Source organism: Phyllobates terribilis, unplaced genomic scaffold (genome assembly GCF_046119375.1).
Source record: "Phyllobates terribilis strain yellow unplaced genomic scaffold, ASM4611937v1 Scaffold_56__1_contigs__length_8794411, whole genome shotgun sequence".
Lineage (NCBI taxonomy): Eukaryota > Metazoa > Chordata > Amphibia > Anura > Dendrobatidae > Phyllobates > Phyllobates terribilis.
Genome location: NW_027362816.1, coordinates 3,501,741 through 3,523,129, shown reverse-complemented (window position 1 = coordinate 3,523,129; position 21,389 = coordinate 3,501,741). Strand labels below are relative to the sequence as shown.

The 21,389-nt window shown below is 47.0% G+C and overlaps 1 protein-coding gene across 4 annotated transcripts in view; it reads left to right on the top strand.

Moving 5' to 3' along the window:
• The window catches only part of LOC141192235 (uncharacterized), a 634,767-nt gene that overhangs the window by 589,514 nt on the left and 23,864 nt on the right, over positions 1–21,389 (top strand). For 2 of the 4 annotated variants that reach the window (XM_073661728.1, XM_073661725.1), the window contains exons 1-2: positions 9,935–10,218; positions 17,212–17,514. The exons of 1 other annotated variant lie outside the window; for it this stretch is intronic. The gene's annotated coding sequence lies outside the window, so the exon portion shown is untranslated. Of the gene's footprint in view, positions 1–9,934; positions 10,219–17,211; positions 17,515–21,389 lie in introns of those variants that run through there. One more of the 4 variants, XM_073661726.1, reaches the window with a different exon arrangement.

Sequence of the window (21,389 nt, the reverse complement as noted above, 5' to 3'; positions counted from 1 at the left end):
TCGGCTCAACGTCAAACTTCTGTGAAGCACTTGTGGGTTCAAGGTGCTCACCACATATCTTGATAAATTCCTTGACGTGTCTAGTTTCCAAAATGGGGTCACTTGTGGGGGTTTCCACTGTTGAGGCACATCAGGGGCTCTTGAAACGCAACATGGCGTCCACTACCGATTCCAGCCAATTTTTTGTTGCAAAAGTCGAATGTGCTCCTTTCCTTCCGAGCCCTGCCGTGCCCCCAAACACTAGTCTTCCACCACATATGGGATACCAGCGTATTCAGGAGTAATTGCACAACAAATTGCATGGTCTATTTTCTCATGTTAGATTTGTGAAAATGCAAAATTTTGGACAAAAGTCAAATTTTTGTGGGAAAAAATAAAATGTTCATTTTTTTCCATTCACATTCCTGTGAAGCACCTGAAGGGCTAATAAACTTCATGAATGTTGTTTTGAGCACCTTGAGGGGTTCAGGTTTTAGAATGGTGTCACTTTTGGTATTTTCTGTCATATAGACCGCTCAAAGTCGCTTCAAATGTGATGTGGTCCCTAAAAAAATGGTTTTGTAAATTTTGTTGGAAAAATGAAAAATCGCTGGTCAACTTTTAACCCTTATAGCTACCTAATAAAAAAAAAATTTGGTTCCAAAATTGTGCTGAAATAAAGTAGATATGTTAGACATGTGGAAAATGTTATTTATTAACTATTTTTTGTGAAATATCTCTCTGATTTAAAGGCATAGGAATTCAAAGTATGAAAATTGTGACATTTTAGAAATTTTCCATATTTTTTTTCACAAATAAACGCAAGTCATGTCAAAGAAATTTTACCAATGTTGTGAAGTACAACATGTCACAAAAAAAAAAAAAAAAACAGTCTCAGAATCAGGGGGATCCGTTTGAAGCGTTCCAGAGTTATTACCTCATAAAGTGACAATGGTCAGAATTGAAAAAAAATGGCCTGGTCACTAACCTACAAAGTGGCTCGGTCCTTAAGGGGTTAAACGGAGTATAATTATTATTATTTATTATTATAGCGCCACTAATTCCTTGGTGCTTTACATGTGTAACAGGGTATACATAGCAAACAATGAGTACAATAATTTCAACAAAAATTAGTCACCGACTGGTACAGGAGGAGAGAGAACCCTGCCGGCGAGGGCTCACAATCTACAAGGGATGGGTGAGTACAGTAGGTGAGGAAATATTTGACAGGTTCCCTAAAAATTTCTGGATTAGTACCACAGTAATATCTGATATGTATGACGACCACGGTTTTAGGTACTGACCTTGTAGTATGGTATTGGTTAGCGACCAAGTGTGAATAGTTTGGAACAACACACAACTGCCAGACTTTAAATGGAGTATAAAGAACGCCTTGTAAACACCACAACACACGGCTCCACTTCGTACACCTCATACACGTAAAGCTCTGCTACGTACGCCTTGTACACGCACGGCTATGCACACCTCGTACACGCACGGCTCCGCTTCGTACCCCTTGTACATGCTGTGACGGATCAGCAATTGGGTAGGCGCAGTTTCACACAGGAATGCAGCCTGCAGGTTCAAAAACAAAGTGATGGTTTATTAAATGTCCATAAACCAACCAGGAAAACAAAACATATACCTTTTTGTGCCAGAAAAAAAGCTGTTAACAGAACAAAACTCAAAATAACCAGTCCATATGCAGCACGGCTTCAGCCGTTTAAATGTAGTGTTTTTCTCTGCCTCCAGCAGACTCTGAGCAGCACATGCAAGATCTGCTCACCTTGCACAACACACAGCACACTGAGACAGGCGCAGCTGTCTTAAATCAGGCCTTCCAAGACCTGAACGGAAGGTAAGTGAGCAGCTGATCCCCTCCCCCAGCTTTTTCAGCTGCTTGTAAAACCCGGCCCTTTAATGCGGGCCCATTAACTCCCTCTCAGCACTATGTGTGCTGGAGCCTGCTTCTTCGGCGGGTCCTACATCACCGAAGCTTGGTACTTCGGGGACACATACCTCCCGTCCACGACCTGTCCGGTAGCAACCTTACAAACCCCCATTCTGCCCAAAGCGGGAGCCTTGGCACCTTCTGCCACCATACAACAGACCCTTGACAGGGCATCAGCATTCCCATGTTGTTTCCCAGGCCTATGCTCTACCTGGAAACTAAAATCTTGTAGGGCTAGGAACCATCTAGTTACTCGGGCATTGTTCCCCTTCTTTTCTCGCATTCACCGCAGTGGGGCATGGTCCGACACTAACCTGCACCATCTACCTAACAGGCAATATCTCAGAGTGTCCAACGCCCACTTGATGGCTAAACATTCTTTTTCCACTATAGAGTAGTTCTTCTCGCATGTGGACAGTTTTCGACTGAGGTACATTAGAGGGTGTTCGTCTCTGTTAATCTCCTGGGACAAGACTGCTCCCAGCCCGACATCCGATGCATCCATCTGGACCACAAACTCTTTGGAGAAGTTGTGCGCCACCAAGACTGGCTGTTTACAGAGGGCCAGTTTCAATTCCTGGAAGGCCACTTCAGCTTCCGTGGACCACTTGGCCATAGCTGACTTCGTCCCTTTCAGCAGATCCGTCTGCTATCAGGGCAAAGTTAGGGACAAATCTTCGATAGCAGCCCACGATGCCTAGAAATGCCCTGACCTGCTTCTTCAAGAGGGGCTGTGGCCAGTTCAGGATCGCCTCGACCTTATTTATTTGTGGTTTTATTTCCCCTCTACCAACCACGTAGCTCTGATACTTTGCTTCTTCAATCTCCATGGCACATTTCTTCGGGTTGATGGTAAAGCCCGCCTTCCTTAGGGCGTCAAGTATGGCTTGAACTTTTCCAAGAATACGTTCCCAGTCCTGGCTGAATATGATGATGTCATCTAGGTAGGCCGCTGCATACTTTTTGCGGGGTGCTAAGATCCGGTTCATGGCTCTCTGGAAGGTGGCCGGAGCTCCCTGCAACCCAAAAGCCATCCTGATGTATTGATAACATCCGTCTGGCATCGAGAAATCCATCTTCTCTCTGGCCTCTTTGGACTGGGGAATCTGCCAATATTCTTTGGTGAGGTCCAGGGTGGTGATGTACCGAGCGGGTCCTAGCCTTTCAATAAGTTCATCTAACCTAGGTATTGGGTAGGCGTCAAACTTCAAGACCTCGTTCAGCTTCCGATAGTCGTTGCAAAACCGCGATTCTCCATCTGGTTTCGGCACAAAGACTATAGGACTGGACCAGCCACTCTTGGACTCCTCAATGACTCCCAGGTTCAGGATCCGCTTCACCTCTTTCGAGATCACCTCTCTGCAGGCCTCTGGGTCCGATATGGTTTTAGGTTGACATGAACATGAGGCTCTGTGAGTACTTCATGCTCTATGGCCTGATTGAGTCCTGGCAACTCCGAAAACGGGTCTTTATTTTAATGTAGCAACTCTTTGCACTGTTGCTTTTGGGCACGTGACAGTGACTCTGCCACCTTGACCTCTTTCACATAAGCGTCAGGCTCCGCCACTAAACACGAAGCTTCCACGGGTTCCCTATCTCACTATGGCTTAATCAAGTTGACGTGGTACACCTGGTAGGGCTTCCTTCTCTCTGGCTGGTAGAGTTTATAGTTGACCTCACCAACCTTTTCAACTATTTCGTAGGGGCCCTGCCACTTGGCTAAGAATTTGCTCTCCGCTGTAGGTACCAGTACCCGATCCCTAGGATTGAAGTGTCTCACTTGTGCTGATCTATTGTTCACCCTAGATTGCGCCTCTTGTGCTTGGAGGAGGTGCTCTTTCACGATGGGCATCACCCTGGCAATTCTCTCTTGCATTTGGGCCACGTGTTCGATTACACTCTTGCAGGGTATAGACTCCGCTTCCCAGGTCTCCTTTGCCACATCCAGGAGTCCTTGGGGGTGTCAGCCATCCAACAGTTCAAAAGGGGAGAATCCAGTACAGGACTGTGGTACCTCTCTGATGGAGAAGAGAAGGTACGGAAGTAGGCAGTCCCAGTCTTGGCCGTCCTCTCTACGACCTTCTTTAACATTGCCTTCAAGGTTTTGCCAAACCTTTACACCAAGCCATCCGTCTGTGGATGGTAGACTGAGGTCCGTAGTTGTGTGATTTGCAGAGTTTTGCACTACTCTCTCATCACCTTTGACATAAATGGGGTCCCTTGATCCGTTAGGATCTCCTTAGGTAACCCCGTTCTAGAAAAAAAATGGACAAACTCCCGAGCTATATACTTGGAGGAGGAGTTACGTAGCGGCACAGCCTTCGGATACCATGTCGCATAGTCGAGTACCACTAGGATGCACTGATGCCATCTGGTGGACTTTACCAGGGGCCCCACCAGATCCATGGCTATGCGATCAAAGGGCACCTCGATGATAAGTAACGGCACCGGAGGCGTGTCAACAGAGTGGTCAGCTGGCAGGTGGGACAGGACCTACAATAATTTACAATTTCTCTGTGACAACCGGGTCAATACAACCTCTGGAGGATTCGTTCCTGTGTTTTTTCTACCCCCAGGCAACCACCTAACACATGTGCATGGGCCATGTCTAATACCTTACGACTGTATGTTCCCAGCACCAGCAACTGGCTCGACGAGCTCCCCTCTCACCTTGGTGACTCAGTCCCCATTGACGGCAAAGTATGGATATCTGGTGTCACCCCCGGCTCTTGAGCAACAACGTGAAGTATAGACACATTATCAAATGTCCCTTTAAGAGTTAAATCCCTGAGTTGGGCAGTTCCACAGTTTCCCTTGGACACCTCCAGCTCAGGGATGTTGGCGTCAGGAGATGCTGCCCCATCCTCATCGCCCACAAACACACATGGGAAACTCTTCGGTTACGGCCTGCGGCGAGGTTTCTTCAGGGGTGTTCTGGCTGTCATCTAAGCAACCAGGTGTCACCACTTTCCCCCTCATGTCCCAGAATAATGCACAATCCCGTCCGATTATTATCAGGTGCAACAAGTCTTTAACGACCCCCACTTCCTGAGCTGTGGTGCCACAGTCCGTGTTTACATCCACCCTGGCAACAGGACATTTTTTAGCGTCCCCATGGATACACCAGACACCCACCACCTTCCCAGGAACCAGCCAATGAGGGAGTTTGGCGCTTATAAGGGTTACCAAACTTCCTGAGTCCAGCAGTTCAGACACTTGCATCCCGTTCACGGACACTGAGCACGCCAGAGGGCTCTCGCCGTGTTGATGAACCGCACTAGAGGCAGGGTAGGCAAAGTAGAAGCAATGCCGGCCTATGCTGCAGTCCATTGGCTCAGAGTTCCTGGGCCACCAAGCAGCTATATGGCCAGGGGCATGACAACTCCAACAGAGGATGGATTGGGACTGATTCCCCAGCTGCGATTCATCTGCCTCTTGGACTTTGGACGAACGCCCAGTGAAGATTTAGTCCCCTTCTTTTGGGAGCCCCAGAAAGGTGACATAACCACTGCTAGACCACCCAGGGAGCCCTCTACTGCCCGGTACCTCTCTACTAGGCCCACCAGGTTGTCTGCATTTTGGGGATCTCCCTGGGCAACACAGGACTGAATCGGCTTCGGCAGAGTGGACAAACCGATCCACGATCCATGACCACTCTCTCTACCATCTGGCTGGGGAACAAGTCTCTGGCTGCAGCGACTTTTGTACCAGGTGCAGAAGATCAAACATTTGTGACAAAGGAGTTTTGTCCCTGTGGAAGTCCCAGAGGTGGACTCGTACTCTGACTGCCAGGGTTATGCCCAGCCGCCCCAGGATCTCAGCCTTAAACTTGCTATACTCCTTAGAGTCCTGCAGTGCCAGATCAAAATACGCCTTCTGTGGTTCCCCGATCAGATATGGCGCCCACTGCTCTGGTGGTAGTATCTCATAGTCCGCCACCCTCTCAAACACGGCCAGAAACGCCTTGACGTCAACCCCCCGGAGTCATCTTTTGCAACGCCCCTCTCACGGTTTTCCTCACCTGGGTCTCATCGCTTTGGCCTGGAGGTGGTGCGGCTTCTCCGATACGGAGGGCCTACGCCAGGAGCGTCATCTGTTCCTGCTGCTGTCACTGCTGTATCTATTGCTGTTGAAGCTGGAACTGTTGTTGGTCTGCTGAGCTTGCTGCTGAGGTATATTCGCCTGCACCAGTTGCTTTATCAGCTCCTCCATGTTGCCGGACGAACCTTGCTGGCTGGCGGCCTTCACCCAGGACATATACGTTTTCCTGTAGCAGTCACACTGCCCCTTGGGATTTGTGCCCGCATTCTCCACCAATCTGTGACAGATAAGCTCTCGGGCCGGCGCAGGTTCACACAGGAATGCAGTCCGCAGGTTCAAAAACAAACTGGTGGTTTATAAAATGTCCATAAACCAACCAGGAAAACAAAACATAACAGCCTTTTTCTGGCACAAAAGGTATAATAGAACAAAACTCAAAATAACCCGTCCATATGCAGCACGGCTTCAGCCGTTTAAATGTAGTGCTTCTCTCTACCTCCAGCAGACTCTGAGCAGCACATGCAAGGTCTGCTCACCTTGCACAACACACAGCACACTGAGACAGGCACAGCTGTCTTAAATCAGGCCTTCCAAGACCTGAACTGGAGGTAAGTGAGCAGCTGACCCCCCCCCACCCCCAGCTCTTTCAGCTGCTCGTAAAACCCGGCCCTTTAATCCGGGCCCATTAACTCCCTCTCACCACTATGTGTGCTGGAGCCTGCTTCTCCGGGTCCTACATCACCGAAGGTTGGTACTTCGGGGACACATACCTCCCATCCATGACCTGTCCGGAAGCCACCTTACAGCGCACAGATACGTACACGCGCGGCTCTGCTCCGTACATCTCGTACACACGCGGCTCCGCTCCGTACACCTCGTACACGCGTGTCTCTGCTCCGTACACCTCGTACACGCGCGGCTCCGACCGTACACCTCGTAACTGCGCGGCTCCGCTCCGTACACCTCGTACACGCGCGGCTCTGCTCCGTACACCTCGTACACGCGCGGCTCTGCTCCGTACACCTCGTACACGCGCGGCTCTGCTCCGTACACCTCGTACACGCGCGGCTCTGCTCCGTACACCTCGTACACGCGCGGCTCTGCTCCGTACACCTCGTACACGCGCAGCTCTGCTCCATACACCTCGTACACGCGCGGCTCTGCTCCGTACACCTCGTACACACACGACGCTCCGCTCCGTACACCTCGTACGCACACGGCTCCGCTCCGTACACCTCGTACGCACGCGGCTCTGCTCCATACACCTCGTACACACGCGGCTTCACTCCGTACACCTCGTACACGCGCGGCTCCGACCGTACACCTCGTACCTGCGCGGCTCCGCTCCGTACACCTCGTACACGCGCGGCTCTGCTCCGTACACCTCGTACACGCGCGGCTCTGCTCCGTACACCTCGTACACGCGCGGCTCCGCTCCGTACACCTCGTACACGCGCGGCTCCGCTCCGTACTCCTCGTACACGCGCGGCTCTGCTCCGTACACCTCGTACACACGCGGCTCTGCTCCGTACACCTCGTACACGCGCGGCTCCGCTCCGTACACCTCGTACACACGCGGCTCTGCTACATCCACACTGTAAACCCCTCCTGACCCCACACATAAACTTCAGCTCATCCAGCACCATGACAACCAGCACAGCAGAGTCCTGCATCCACTGAGGCCCCTGATCATGTGACCCCTGACTCCTCCCCTCCTGTGACCTCATCACAGCTCCTGTGCGCACAGAACAGCCATATATGTGGTGGCGGCTCTGCAGGTGGAGGTATGTGGAGACCCCATTACTGGGCGCAGGGGGCATTAGCCCCTTCAGCACGGAGACTCTTTTGGGGTCTTGTGTTGCCCCTTTATAAGAATCATAAGGTTTTTGTTCTGTTTCCTGTGATAGATACATACGACCCAACTATGGAGACAGGAAGGGAGGAAACGTATTGTTCTCATAGTACAGGACCCCTTTACTGGCCCCACAGTGTAATGCCCCCATTATGCCCCTTATGCAGGATGTATGATGCCCCCCACAGTGTAATGCCCTCATTATGCCCCTTATGCAGTATGTATGATGCCCCCACACAGTGTAATGTCCCCATTATGCCCCTTATGCAGAATGTATGATGCCCCCCCACAGTGTAATGCCCCCATTATGCCCCTTATGCAGGATGTATGATGCCCCCCACAGTGTAATGCCCCCATTATGCCCCTTATACAGTATGTATGATGCCCCACACAGTGTAATGCCCCCATTATGCCCCTTATGCAGGATGTATGATGCCCCCCACAGTGTAATGCCCCCATTATGCCCCTTATACAGTATGTATGATGCCCCCACACAGTGTAATGCCCCCATTATGCCACTATGCAGGATGTATGATGCCCCCACACAGTGTAATGCCCCCATTATGCCCCTATGCTGGATGTATGATGCCCCCCACAGTATAATGCCCCCATTATGCCCCTTATGCAGGATGTATGATGCCCCCCACAGTGTAATGCCCCCATTATGCCCCTTATGCAGGATGTATGATGCCCCCACACAGTGTAATGCCCCCCATTATGCCCCTTATGCAGTATGTATGATGCTCCACACACAGTGTAATGCCCCCATTATGCCCCTTATATAGGATGTATGATGCCCCCATTATGCCCCTTATGCAGGATGTATGATGCCCCCACACAGTGTAATGCCCCCATTATGCCCCTTATGCAGTATGTATGATGCCCCCACACAGTGTAATGCCCCCATTATACCCCTTATGCAGTATGTATGATGCCCCACAGTGTAATGCCCCTTATGCAGTATGTATGATGCCCCCACACAGTGTAATGCCCCCATTATGCCCCTTATGCAGTATGTACAGTGGTGGCCAAAAGTATTGGCACCCCTGCAATTCTGTCAGATAATACTCAATTTCTTCCTGAAAATGATTGCAATCACAAATTCTTTGGTATTATTATCTTCATTTAATTTGTCTTCAATGAAAAAACACAAAAGAGAATGAAGCAAAAATCAAATCATTGATCATTTCACACAAAACTCCAAAATTGGGCCAGACAAAAGTATTGGCACCCTCAGCCTAATACTTGGTTGCACAACCTTTAGCCAAAATAACTGCGAACAACCGCTTCCGGTAACCATCAATGAGTTTCTTACAATGCTCTGCTGGAATTGTAGACAATTCTTCTTTGGCAAACTGCTCCAGGTCCCTGAAATTTTGAAGGGTGCCTTCTCCAAACTGCCATTTTGAGATCTCTCCACAGGTGTTCTATGGGATTCAGGTCTGGACTCATTGCTGGCCACCTTAGAAGTCTCCAGTGCTTTCTCTCAAACCATTTTATAGTGCTTTTGGAAGTGTGTTTTGGGTCATTGTCCTGCTGGAAGACCCATGACCTCTGAGAGAGACCCATCACCTCTGAGGGAGACCCAGCTTTCTCACACTGGGCCCTACATTATGCTGCAAAATTTGTTGGTAGTCTTCAGACTTTATAATGCCATGCACACGGTCAAGCAGTCCAGTGCCAGAGGCAGCAAAGCAACCCCAAAACATCAGGGAACCTCCGCCATGTTTGACTGTAGGGACCGTGTTCTTTTCTTTGAATGCCTCTTTTTTTTCCCTGTACACTCTATGTTGATGCTTTTTCCCAAAAAGCTCTACTTTTGTCTCATCTGACCAGAGAACATTCTTCCAAAACGTTTTAGGCTTTCTCAGGTAAGTTTTGGCAAACTCCAGCCTGGCTTTTTTATGTCTCGGGGTAAGAAGTGGGGTCTTCCTGGGTATCCTACCATACAGTCCCTTTTCATTCAGACGCCGACGGATAGTACGGGTTGATACTGTTGTACCCTCGAACTGCAGGGCAACTTGAACTTGTTTGGATGTTAGTCGAGGTTCTTTATCCACCATCCGCACAATCTTGCGTTGAAATCTCTCATCAATTTTTCTTTTCTGTCCACATCTAGGGAGGTTAGCTACAGTACCATGGGCTTTAAACTTCTTGAAGACACTGCACGGAAGACACAGGAACATTCAGGTCTTTGGAGATGGACTTGTAGCCTTGAGATTGCTCATGCTTCCTCACAATTTGGTTTCTCAAGTCCTCAGACAGTTCTTTGGTCTTCTTTCTTTTCTCCATGCTCAATGTGGTACACACAAGGACACAGGACAGAGGTTGAGTCAACTTTAATCCATGTTAACTGGCTGATTTAGTTATTGCCAACACCTGTTAGGTGCCACAGGTAAGTTACAGGTGCTGTTAATTACTCGAATTAGAGAAGCATCACATGATTTTTCAAACAGTGCCAATACTTTTGTCCACCCCCTTTTTTAGGTTTGGTGTGGAATTATATCCAATTTGGCTTTAAGACAATTCTTTTTAGTATTTTTTCATTGAAGACAAAATAAATGAAGATAATAATACCAAAGAATTTGTGATTGCAACCTTTATCAGAAAGAAACTGAGTATTATCTGACAGAATTGCAGGGGTGCCAATACTTTTGACCACCACTGTATGATGCCCCACACATTGTAATACCTCCATTATGCCCCTTATGCAGTATTTTTGATGCTCCACACAGTATAATGCCCCCATTATGCCCCTTATGCAGTATGTATGATGCCCCCACACAGTGTAATGCCCCCATTATGCCCCTTATGCAGTATGTATGATGCCCCCACACAGTGTAATGCGCCCATTATGCCCCTTATGCAGTATGTATGATGCCCCCACACAGTGTAATGCCCCATTATGCCCCTTATGCAGTATGTATGATGCCCCCACACAGTGTAATGCCCCCATTATGCCCCTTATGCAGTATGTATGATGCCCCCACACAGTGTAATGCCCCCATTATGCCCCTTATGCAGTATGTATGATGCCCCCCACAGTGTAATGCCCCCATTATGCCCCTTATGCAGTATGGATGATGCCCCCACACAGTATAATGTTCCCACAGTACCGCCTGAGGTCCTGCAGTTGGAATAAGTCCTGAGGTTTTACAGTTGGAATAATCCCTCTGGAGTTGGTTTTCCCTCTGCCTGCTCCCCTACATATACCCTCGAGCATGTATACATGCATGTAGGGGAGCAGGCCTTACTAGATATCGAGGCTTTGTACAGTAATATATCGCATGAGGATGATATCAGTGGCGTAAGATGTTTATTGAAATCGATATCAATAGAGTGTAGTAGACATAATGACTTCATGGAGGATCTTCTAAAATTCATTCTTACTCATAACGTCTTACTTTTTGACAGGAAGTACTTAAACGAGCTCAGGGGTACTGCGATGGGGAGCCCCTGTACCCCCTCATCTGCTAATCTATTCCTGGGCTGGTGGGAGGAAACCAAAATACTCAGTGATGATTATAAGTAGTGGCAACCATATATTGGGGTATGATATAGATATATTGACAACATTTTTATCATCTGGTCAAGGACGAGTGAACAATTTCTTTAATTTGTCAGGGAGCTCAATATCCATAGAGTGGCCCTTAGATTTATATCAGAGTTTAATTATTACCAGTTGCCTTTCCTTGATGTACCAATCAAGAAAGTACGGGATGGGAGCCAGGGCTGTGGAGTCGGTAAGCCAAACCTTTGACTCCTACTCCTAAATTTCCATGACACCGTCTCCGACTTCATGACTCCGACTCCCTCATACATGGCTCATGTTTAAGTGATTTACAGTAGGACACATTTTATTCGTTCTCCCATGACAGCACCACGAGAGAGAGGATCTGCCCATCAAGAACAGGAAACCTACGGGTTAAAAAGGGCGGCACCTCTCTCTCGCCTCAGCTTAGGTTTCCTGTCCATGATGGGAGACCTCGCAGGCTTACCTGCAGAAGATGGTCTCTTGCCCCAGAGGGAGCCACAGGGCGTTGGATGGAGCTGTCTGTCCTGGGCCTCTGGAGACGCCACGGCAGGGCTCATTGGGGCACCTCCATGTGCGTTGCGGCAGGCAGTACGAGGCAGGAGATCCGGCCGCGCCGGCGGGGCACGTGACAGGCGCGGCCCTGTGACGTATTTCCGGTGCGTCGGGGACGTCACCGGAAGTGGGCGGAGCTCGCGCGCGCAACCAGGAAGTGCGCGCGAGCATGAGGACGCCGAAGCCACGAGGAGGACAACGTCAGCTGGGCAGGCGGCGGTGAGCCCACCTGGGGGGGGAACCACGTGGGAACAATTGACTCCCTCCTGGGTTCTAAAAAAGAAAAAAAAACACACATGGTACCTGGCATGGCCAGTATAAAAGAGTCCTGGCAACATACAAAGGTGCTTCCCAGCCCATTGTTACCTTGGTAGACATGGGAGATTCATAGGAGCAGCTTTCACCTCAGCAAGAGCAGCTGCTGCAGGAGCAGCCCTCTGGGGAGCCCTCACAACTGGTGGTGCAACGTTATTCCCGGTCTGGGTCTAGTCGTTCACCACTAAGAGCAGAAAAAATAGTCCGGTTCAGCGTGATTCCCCGCCTTTTATGATGGATTCTTCTGCTTCTACGGTACCAGATATTCTGTGGGGTAAGTGGAATCTTCGTGGAAGTTCTACTAATAGTTTCCTCCTCCTTTTTTCTTTCTATAAACTCCTCTTTCAGAGCAAGAAATGTTCAGCTAAAACGAAACATAAAGAATGTGCCTTATGCAGCAATCCGCTCCCAGATGCATATAATAAGAAATTGTGCCAGCTGTGTATTAACAAAGTAATGGCGGAGGAAACCTCTGGGTTGTCCCTGGACCTAAAGACTTTAATTAGAGAGGAAATAGGCAAGGCTTTGCAAGGCTCAGAATCTACTCATATTTCTCGGGAACCTGAGCCGGGTCCAGATATCTGACATTTCCTCCTCCGCTCTCTCTTCTTCTGATAGTGAATCGGATAGACAGTGTTTTCCTCTGCAGGAGGTTGATGCCTTGGTAAAAGCTGTCCGGTCTACCATGGGCATTGTAGACATGAGGGCAGAAAAGTCTGTGGAGGACTTAATGTTTGGTGGATTAGGTCAGAAAAAGAGAAAACGTTTTCCCGTGAATACAAGAGTAAAAGACCTCAATGATAGAGAGTGGAAAAAACCCGACAGGAAGGGCAGTGTTCCTCCATCTTTCAAGAGGAGGTACCCATTTGAGGATGCCATATGTTCCTCTTGGTCAAAAGCACCAAAGCTGGACGTTGCTGTCGCTAAAGCGGCAAAAAAGACTTCCCTCCCGTTTGATGACATGGGAGCATTAAAAGACCCCCTGGACAGACGAGCCGGTACCTTCTTAAAAGGTGCATGGGAGACAGCTGCAGGAGCACTGAGACCAGCAGTAGCAGCCACCTGCATATCTAGAGCCCTGATGGTTTGGCTGGAACAGTTAAACAGTCAGCTAAGGGATGGTGTCTCTAGGAAGGAGATTATTTCTTCCCTTCCACTGATTCAGGGTGCAGCGGCCTTTCTTGCTGATGCGTCTGCGGACTTAGTCAGATTCGCAGCAAAGTCATCAGCTCTGTCAAATGCGGCTCGACGAGCGCTATGGATTAAATGCTGGCTTGGGGATGTACAGACAAAGTCCAGGCTGTGTGCAATCCCTTGCGAAGGGGAATATCTCTTTGGCCAGACTATGGACGAATTATTGGAGAAGGCCGGAGATCCTAAGAAGTGTTTTCCATCAGTACCTCTACCCTCCTTTAAGAGATCGTTTCGGAAAAGAAAATTCATCCGAAGAAGATTCTTCAGGGAACCGGACAAGTCCGAAGAAAGAGGTCGAAAAGGTAGAGGCCTTCTCTTTGGTTCATCTCCAAAAAATCAGCAGAAGCCAGGGAATGCACAATCAGCCCAGGTGGGAGGGAGATTGTCATTATTTTCCCCAGCTTGGGAACAGATTTCTCATAGTAATTGGATTTTGAGCCTGATTAAATATGGTCTAAAATTTCAATTTCAAGCTTTTCCTCACAAGAGATTCATGATTGTTCCCTCTAGTTCCTCCCCAGAACGCCAGACTGCCCTCGTATCGGAAATTCAAGTCTTAATAAGGAAAAACGTCCTGATTGAGGTTCCGGATTCAGAAAAGGGTCTCGGATTCTACTCCCCGCTCTTCTTGGTCCCAAAACCGGATGGGAGTTTCAGGACAATTATAAATCTAAAATCCTTAAATAGCTTCCTTAAAGTAGACACTTTCAAAATGGAATCCTTGAAAACAGTAATAAAGTTGCTTTTTCCCCACTGTTATATTGTAGTTCTCGATCTCAAGGATGCGCATTACCATATTCCCATTCATAGTTACTATCAGAAATACCTGAGGCTGGCCATTGAAATTAAGGGGGTGGTTAAACACTTTCAGTACACTGCACTTCCCTTTGGGTTAGCAATAGCCCCGCGAATTTTCACCAAATTAATGGCAGAGGTTATGGCCCATATAAGAGAAAGAGACATTCTAATAATCCCTTACCTAGATGATCTCCTGATAGTGGGAAACTCTGTTGTTCAATGCGAGGCCCACCTTCGGGTGACCATGTCTGTCTTGGAGGGCTTGGGGTGGTTTCTAAATTTGGAAAAATCTAGATTAACTCCACTCAAAGCTCAGCAGTATCTGGGGGTCATGTTAGATTCTAAAAAACGGTTATGTTATTTATCTGAAGAAAAAATCACAAGAATCCAGGGTTTGGTAAGACAGTGTATGGATAAACCCTCTATGTCACTCCGTAAAGCCATGTCGTTATTAGAGACCTTAACCTCGAGTTTTTCCGCAGTTCGTTGGTCACAATTTCATTCAAGGGCTCTTCAGTGGGATGTATTGTATAACAACTCAGTCCTAGAAGGACATTTAGACCGTGAGTTTACCCTGTGTCCTCGGGCCATACATTCCCTTCATTGGTGGTTATGACACGATAATCTTTCTAGGGGGGTCCCCTGGGAGTGTAAGCCGATGGCAGTCTTAACTACAGATGCGAGTGCTGCAGGTTGGGGAGCTCACTTCAATGGGAACTTAGTTCAGGGGACCTGGTCAAGGAGTGAGATACAGTTGTCATCAAATGTTAAGGAGCTTTTGGCGGTGGATTATGCGTTCAACAAGTTCCTTACAGGGCCAGCATGTCCGTATACTCTCGGACAATCAAGTCTCGGTAGCTTATATAAATCACCAAGGGGGAACCCGCTCAAGAGACTTAATGAGGGTAGCGGACAGACTTTTTCAGAAGGCTGAATATCATTGTCTCTCCCTTTCGGCTATTCATCTAAAAGGGAAAGAAAACGTCACAGCGGATTTCCTAAGCCATATTTCCATAAAAGAGGGAGAATGGTCCTTGAATCCTCAAATCTTCTCCAGAATTGTGGCAATGTGGGGTCTTCCGACAGTGGACTTATTTGCGACGAAATGCAACCGGAAGGTGACAACATTCTGTTCCCTAGACCCCAGAGAAGAACCCCTGACAGTGGACGCCTTTATGGTTCCCTGGAAATTCCCTCTGACATATGCATTTCCTCCCATGATCCTGCTTCCAGCAGTTATAAGGAAGATCAGGGCAGACAGGGCCAGAGTAATACTCATATGCCCCTTTTGGCCCAAAAGACCGTGGTTCCCTTGTCTCCGAAAAATATCCATATCAGATCCCTGGATCCTTCCGGAGATTCCAGACCTTCTCACACAGGGTCCGGTTTCCCTTACTCCAGCCTCGAGTCTCCATTTGACGGCGTGGAATTTGAGAGGGTGCTGTTAACCAACAAGGGATTCCCCGCAAATGTAGTAAATACTCTCTTGTCTAGCAGAAAACCCGTTACCACCCGCATTTATGCGAGGACCTGGAGGAAGTTTTTATCATTTACTGAATTTAAATCAGAGGAGGGGCCCCCTATTGGGAAAATACTAGAGTTTCTGCAGCGGGGCTTAGAATTGGGGCTTACCACTAGTACCTTAAAAGTACAGGTGTCGGCTTTGGGAGCTTTGTTTTCTTCCGATATTGCAGCTAATTATTGGATAGCACGATTTATAAAAGCTTCCTTTAGGTGTAGACCCATTATCAAAGCAAAATCCTCTCCCTGGGATTTGAATTTGGTCCTAGAGGCCTTAACTAATCCTCCCTTCGAGCCCCTAGATTTAGCCTCCCCAAAAATTATTCTCCTAAAAACAGCCCTGTTAGTGGCCCTGACTTCAGCCAGAAGAGTGAGTGACATACAGGCTCTTTCCATATGTCCGCCATTTACTCAGATTCTGGATGATAGGATTGTATTAAAACCTGACCCAGCCTTTCTTCCAAAAGTAGTCACTCGGTTCCATAGAACTCAGGAGGTAGTTCTCCCAACCTTTTGCTTTCCCCCCAAAAATCAAAAGGAGGAGAGGCTACACACTTTAGACGTGAGGAGGTGCGTACTCAAATACCTACAGATTTCACGCAGTTTTAGGAAGGATAATTCCCTATTTATATGCCATCAGGGGGCTAGAAAGGGTTGTAAGGCCTCAAAGTCTACGATTGCAAGATGGATTAGAGAGGCCATATCCCTCGCCTACTCCTCAGGGAATAAGGAGGTTCCGGAGGGGTTGAGAGCTCATTCCACCAGAGCGATAGCAACCTCCTGGGCGGAGAAAACGGGGCTTTCCATCGAAGAGATATGTAAGGCTGCCACTTGGTCTTCTCCTTCTACCTTTTATAGGCATTATAGATTGGACCTGGGTGTCTCTGCTGATCTCACCTTTGGGAGAAGGGTGCTTCAAGCGGTGATCCCTCCCTAATTTCCTTTCGTCTCTGTAATTCTCTCGTGGTGCTGTCATGGGAGAACGAATAAAGCCTTAGTTACTTACCGGTAACGGGATTTTTCGGAGCCCATGACAGCACCCGTATATTCCCTCCTTTCACTGGTGTTTTGCACTCCCGTAGAGTTGGCTTTCCTTTGTTTTGTGCACCTTTGGGAGAAGTTGGTGAAAGTAATGTACTTAATGTAATGATGTGTTTATTGTAACTAACCTTGGCGGTCCTCTCATGCTCTGTTAACTAAACTGAGGCGAGAGAGAGGTGCCGCCCTTTTTAACCTGTAGGTTTCCTGTCCTTGATGGGCGGATCCTCTCTCTCGTGGTGCTGTCATGGGCTCCGAAAAATCCCGTTACCGGTAAGTAACTAAGGCTTTTCTCAGCTAAAAGTCTAGACTCTTAGATCAGGAATAGGCAAGACATTTATAGGATTTTTACAGGATGAAAATGGAGAAATGGTAAGAGAGGATGTTGAGAAGGCCGAACTTTTTAATTCCTATTTTGCATCTGTTTTCTCTCAGAAAGAAAATGTAACATCAACTGATCTTCACTGTCCTTTTAAAGGAATAGAAGAATCCAAGTTATCTGTAAACAGAGAGATTGTGAGGGAATATTTAGCTAACATAAATGAGTTCAAGTCTCCAGGTCCAGATGAATTACACCCCAGAGTACTGAAGGAGATCGTAGAAGAAATTTTAGAACCACTCTCCATAATCTTTGAAAATTCTTGGAGAACAGGAGAAGTCCCAGAAGACTGGAGAAGAGCAAATGTTGTTCCTATCTTCAAAAAGGGGAAGAAGGTGGACCCAGGGAACTATAGGCCGGTGAGTCTGACTTCTATACCAGGAAAGATCTTTGAACAAATTATTAAACAACATGTATGTAAGTACATGGATAAGAATGAAGTGATTAACCAGAGTCAGCATGGGTTTGTAACTAACAAGTCATGTCAGACTAACTTAATTTCCTTCTATGACAGAATCACTGACTGGGTGGATCAGGGAAATGCTGTAGATATAGTATATCTTGACTTCAGCAAAGCATTTGACAAAGTATCTCACACCATCCTTATTGAAAAAATGACCAAGTATGCAATGGACCAGGCAACTGTTAGGTGGATTCATAACTGGCTTAGTGATCGGACTCAAAGGGTGGTTGTAAATGGCTTCACATCCAGCTGGATGAATGTCTCAAGTGGGGTACCACAGGGCTCTGTCCTGGGACCTGTATTGTTCAACATCTTTATCAATGATTTAGATCAAGGAATTGAGGGTAAACTGATTAAATTTGCTGATGACACAAAGCTAGGAGGGATAGCTAATACTAGAGAAGAGAGAGAGAGGATTCAAAAAGACCTAAATAAACTGGAGCAGTGGGCAGCAACCAGAATGTTTTTTAACAGGGAAAAATGCAAAGTACTACATCTGGGCAATAAAAATGAAAAAAGCATATACAGAATGGGAGGAATAGAGCTAAGCAACAGTACATGTGAAAAAGACTTAGGTATACTAATAGATCATAGACTGAACATGAGTCAACAGTGTGATGCAGCAGCAAAAAAGGCAAATACAATTCTGGGATGTATTAACAGAAGCATACAGTCTAGATCACGTGAAGTCATTATCGGTCTTTACTCCTCTTTGGTCAGACCTCATCTGGAATACTGTGTACAGTTTTGGGCACCACATTTTAAAAAAGACATAGACAAACTGGAGCAAGTTCAGAGAAGAGCGACCAGAATGGTGACTGGTCTGCAAACCATGTCCTATGAGGAAAGGTTGCAGGATTTGGGAATGTTTAGCTTGCAAAAAAGAAGACTGAGAGAAGACTGAATAGCTGTCTACAAATATGTCAAGGGCTGTCACATTTTAGAAGGATCATCTTTATTCTCATTTGCACAAGGAAAGACTAGAAGCAATGGGATGAAACTAAATGGGAGGAGACACAGATTAGATATTAGAAAAAACTTTTTGTCAGTTAGGGTGATTAATGAGTGGAACAGGCTGCCACGAGAGGTGGTGAGTTCCCCTTCAATGGACGTCTTCAAACAGAGGCTGGACAGACATCTGTCTGAGATGATTTAGTGAATCCTGCTTTGAGCAGGGGGTTGGACCAGATGACCCAGGAGGTCCCTTCCAACTCTACCATTCTATGATTCTAGGACATTTCATAACTTTCCCAAATTCTTATGAAAAAATATTCCTCACAAACTGCATTGAACTACTGTACCCAATTTATTATATATTTTAGGCGTCTGAGTGGGTCCATTTTATACCGAATCCACCAAAATGGGCACCGACTCCGACTCCACAGCCCTGGTTTGGACCCTAGGGACACTCATCTACCATAAACTATTAAAGTGGGATAGCCACCACTGCATCCTACTAAAAAAAAAAAAATATCCAAGGGCCAATGTTTTACAGTTGAGAAGAAACTGCTCTAATGTCACAGATATTAATATACAGGCAATAGACATGAACACCAGATTCAGGGAAAAAGGTATCCAAAGTACATTTTGGATTCCGCACGATTGTTTGCTGAAAAACAGGAGAGAGAGACACTTCTACATACCTAACCAAGACGCCAAGAAAAATATGGGATAACACAAGTAATAGGAACTTGTGACCATATCTTTAATATCCTCAGAAAACACTAGGATGTACTTGTGGCTGACCTGGACCTGAGGGTGCTTTGTGATCTGCTCCCACAATAACTTTCAGAAAGGGTTAGTCAATTAGGGACCGTTTAGTGCATAGTTTCTAAAAAAAACTGCACCCAAGGGGACATGGCTGGATAGAAGAATCTGGTTTCTTTAGATGTGTAGAAAGTTGTACATGTAATTGGATGAGACCATGTAAATCTTTCTCGAGTTCCTCTACAGGTGAAACCTCTTTCCAGAGGGATTATTCCAACTGTAAAACCTTGTATACTTGTATATGTGGCCACATGCACCTACCTCCTAGGTTATGTAAGCACGACCAAGAGGCAGTCTAAGAGGAGTGTCGGGGGGGGGGGGGGGCATTTGGGCGAAATACGCCATGGTTGGGTGTCACGGGTGTGTCAGAGGTGACAGACAGTCGCCCTGCAGGGGTTTGCAGGAGATCTCCACGTTTGGCAATGCAGACAGCTGCCTAGATGAGAGGCTGTGTTTAGGACCCAGATTCTACCTCCATTTAGTCTGGGTGTATATATACCTGGTGTGTCTATGTTGGCGTCGCCGGGTATACTCATTTCTACTTGGAACTTGGCTGAAGCAGTATCACGTCCTCTTTGGAGTCTTGAGGCCGTGTGCCCTGTTGGAGTTTCTTCTAAAGCAAAGTTTTAATTCCCCTGTGTTGTCTTTCCCTTTTGTCTTTAGAGTGCTAGCGGAGGTTGACTAGTGCTCATCTCCTTCCACCCCCAGCTATAGCCTTACGACAGGGATAGTTGGGCGAGGCATGTGATGGGCGACAGCTGCGGAGGCTGTATAGAGACGTTAGGGGGAGACAGGGTGATGCTAGTCCAGATTAGGAGGTCACCTCTTCCCCCTTTTCCATAGTGTCTGGGCTCCCTTTCCCTTTCTCCTCTGTGTTGCACTCACACCTGGCGTGACATTGGGACACCCCATTAGTGAGACACATGAACAGTGCACATTGAGGTGAAACAAGAGACATCTCCTTTTGCATCATTGAGGTGGTTAAACCCAATGTGAGAGGTGGTGATCTTAATAGATGTATCCTCAAAAAAGAAAGTGAATGTATTTCCAGACTGGATTCACTAGGCCCTAAGGGACTGAATGAGCAAATTTCCTATGCCTGTTTTGTATGAATACAGCCCCATTCTGGATTACATTTTAGGATTTTATACTCTACCTATTGCTACTCAGTTCCCTGTGAACGAGGTTCACATATTGTTTTACTTCATCAAGAGATCTGAGCTTCTATATCAGAATTATTTCTTATCAGTTATATCCCAATTATACTATTTAGTAACTAACAAGTGTGGTGTTCCTTGTGTATCTCTAATTATGCAATAGGGGTCAAATATGACCATTTAGGAGTATACTGTGGGCCACCATCCCATATATTTTGTAGTGATAAAGTAGATCCACATGCCGATTGCATGATGGAAGGATGTGCAATACTTGTTTTTAGTCTCCCATGATACTGATCTCAGAGGATTTTTCTGTTGGTGGAATGCAATCCAATACCATATGCACTCCGGTGTGGAACGCAGACATATGGGCATGCACATTTGTGGACAATGATCCTAGATGGAATGATGACTACGGGCATGCGCAGTCACAGGTACGAGTTTCACGGCGGCAATCAATTTATCTGGTGTTTCAGCATAAAGCACGTCACTTCCGGACATGCACACTAGGTGATGGACATTATCGAACCTCTAGCTCATGAGAAGTAGCGTAGGTGCAGTATATTATTGTAGACAGACTCTATTCTGTATATCCTGTGACAATTCACCTCTAGGAATGGGAATGAGCCTCATAGTCTGGGAGGGGTTTTGGATGAAGTGGGATATTTAAACATGGACACCTGGCTATTAGGCACGCTATGTTGAACATCATGAATTATCATCCCTGTATCAAGCCTCCTAATGAACCTGTTGGGAAAATGCATTGAGGCGAATTATTGAAACATTCTCTGAGTACCATACCCTTTCCTTTATACATATTGTAGGGGATTTACTCACTGGGGTACAA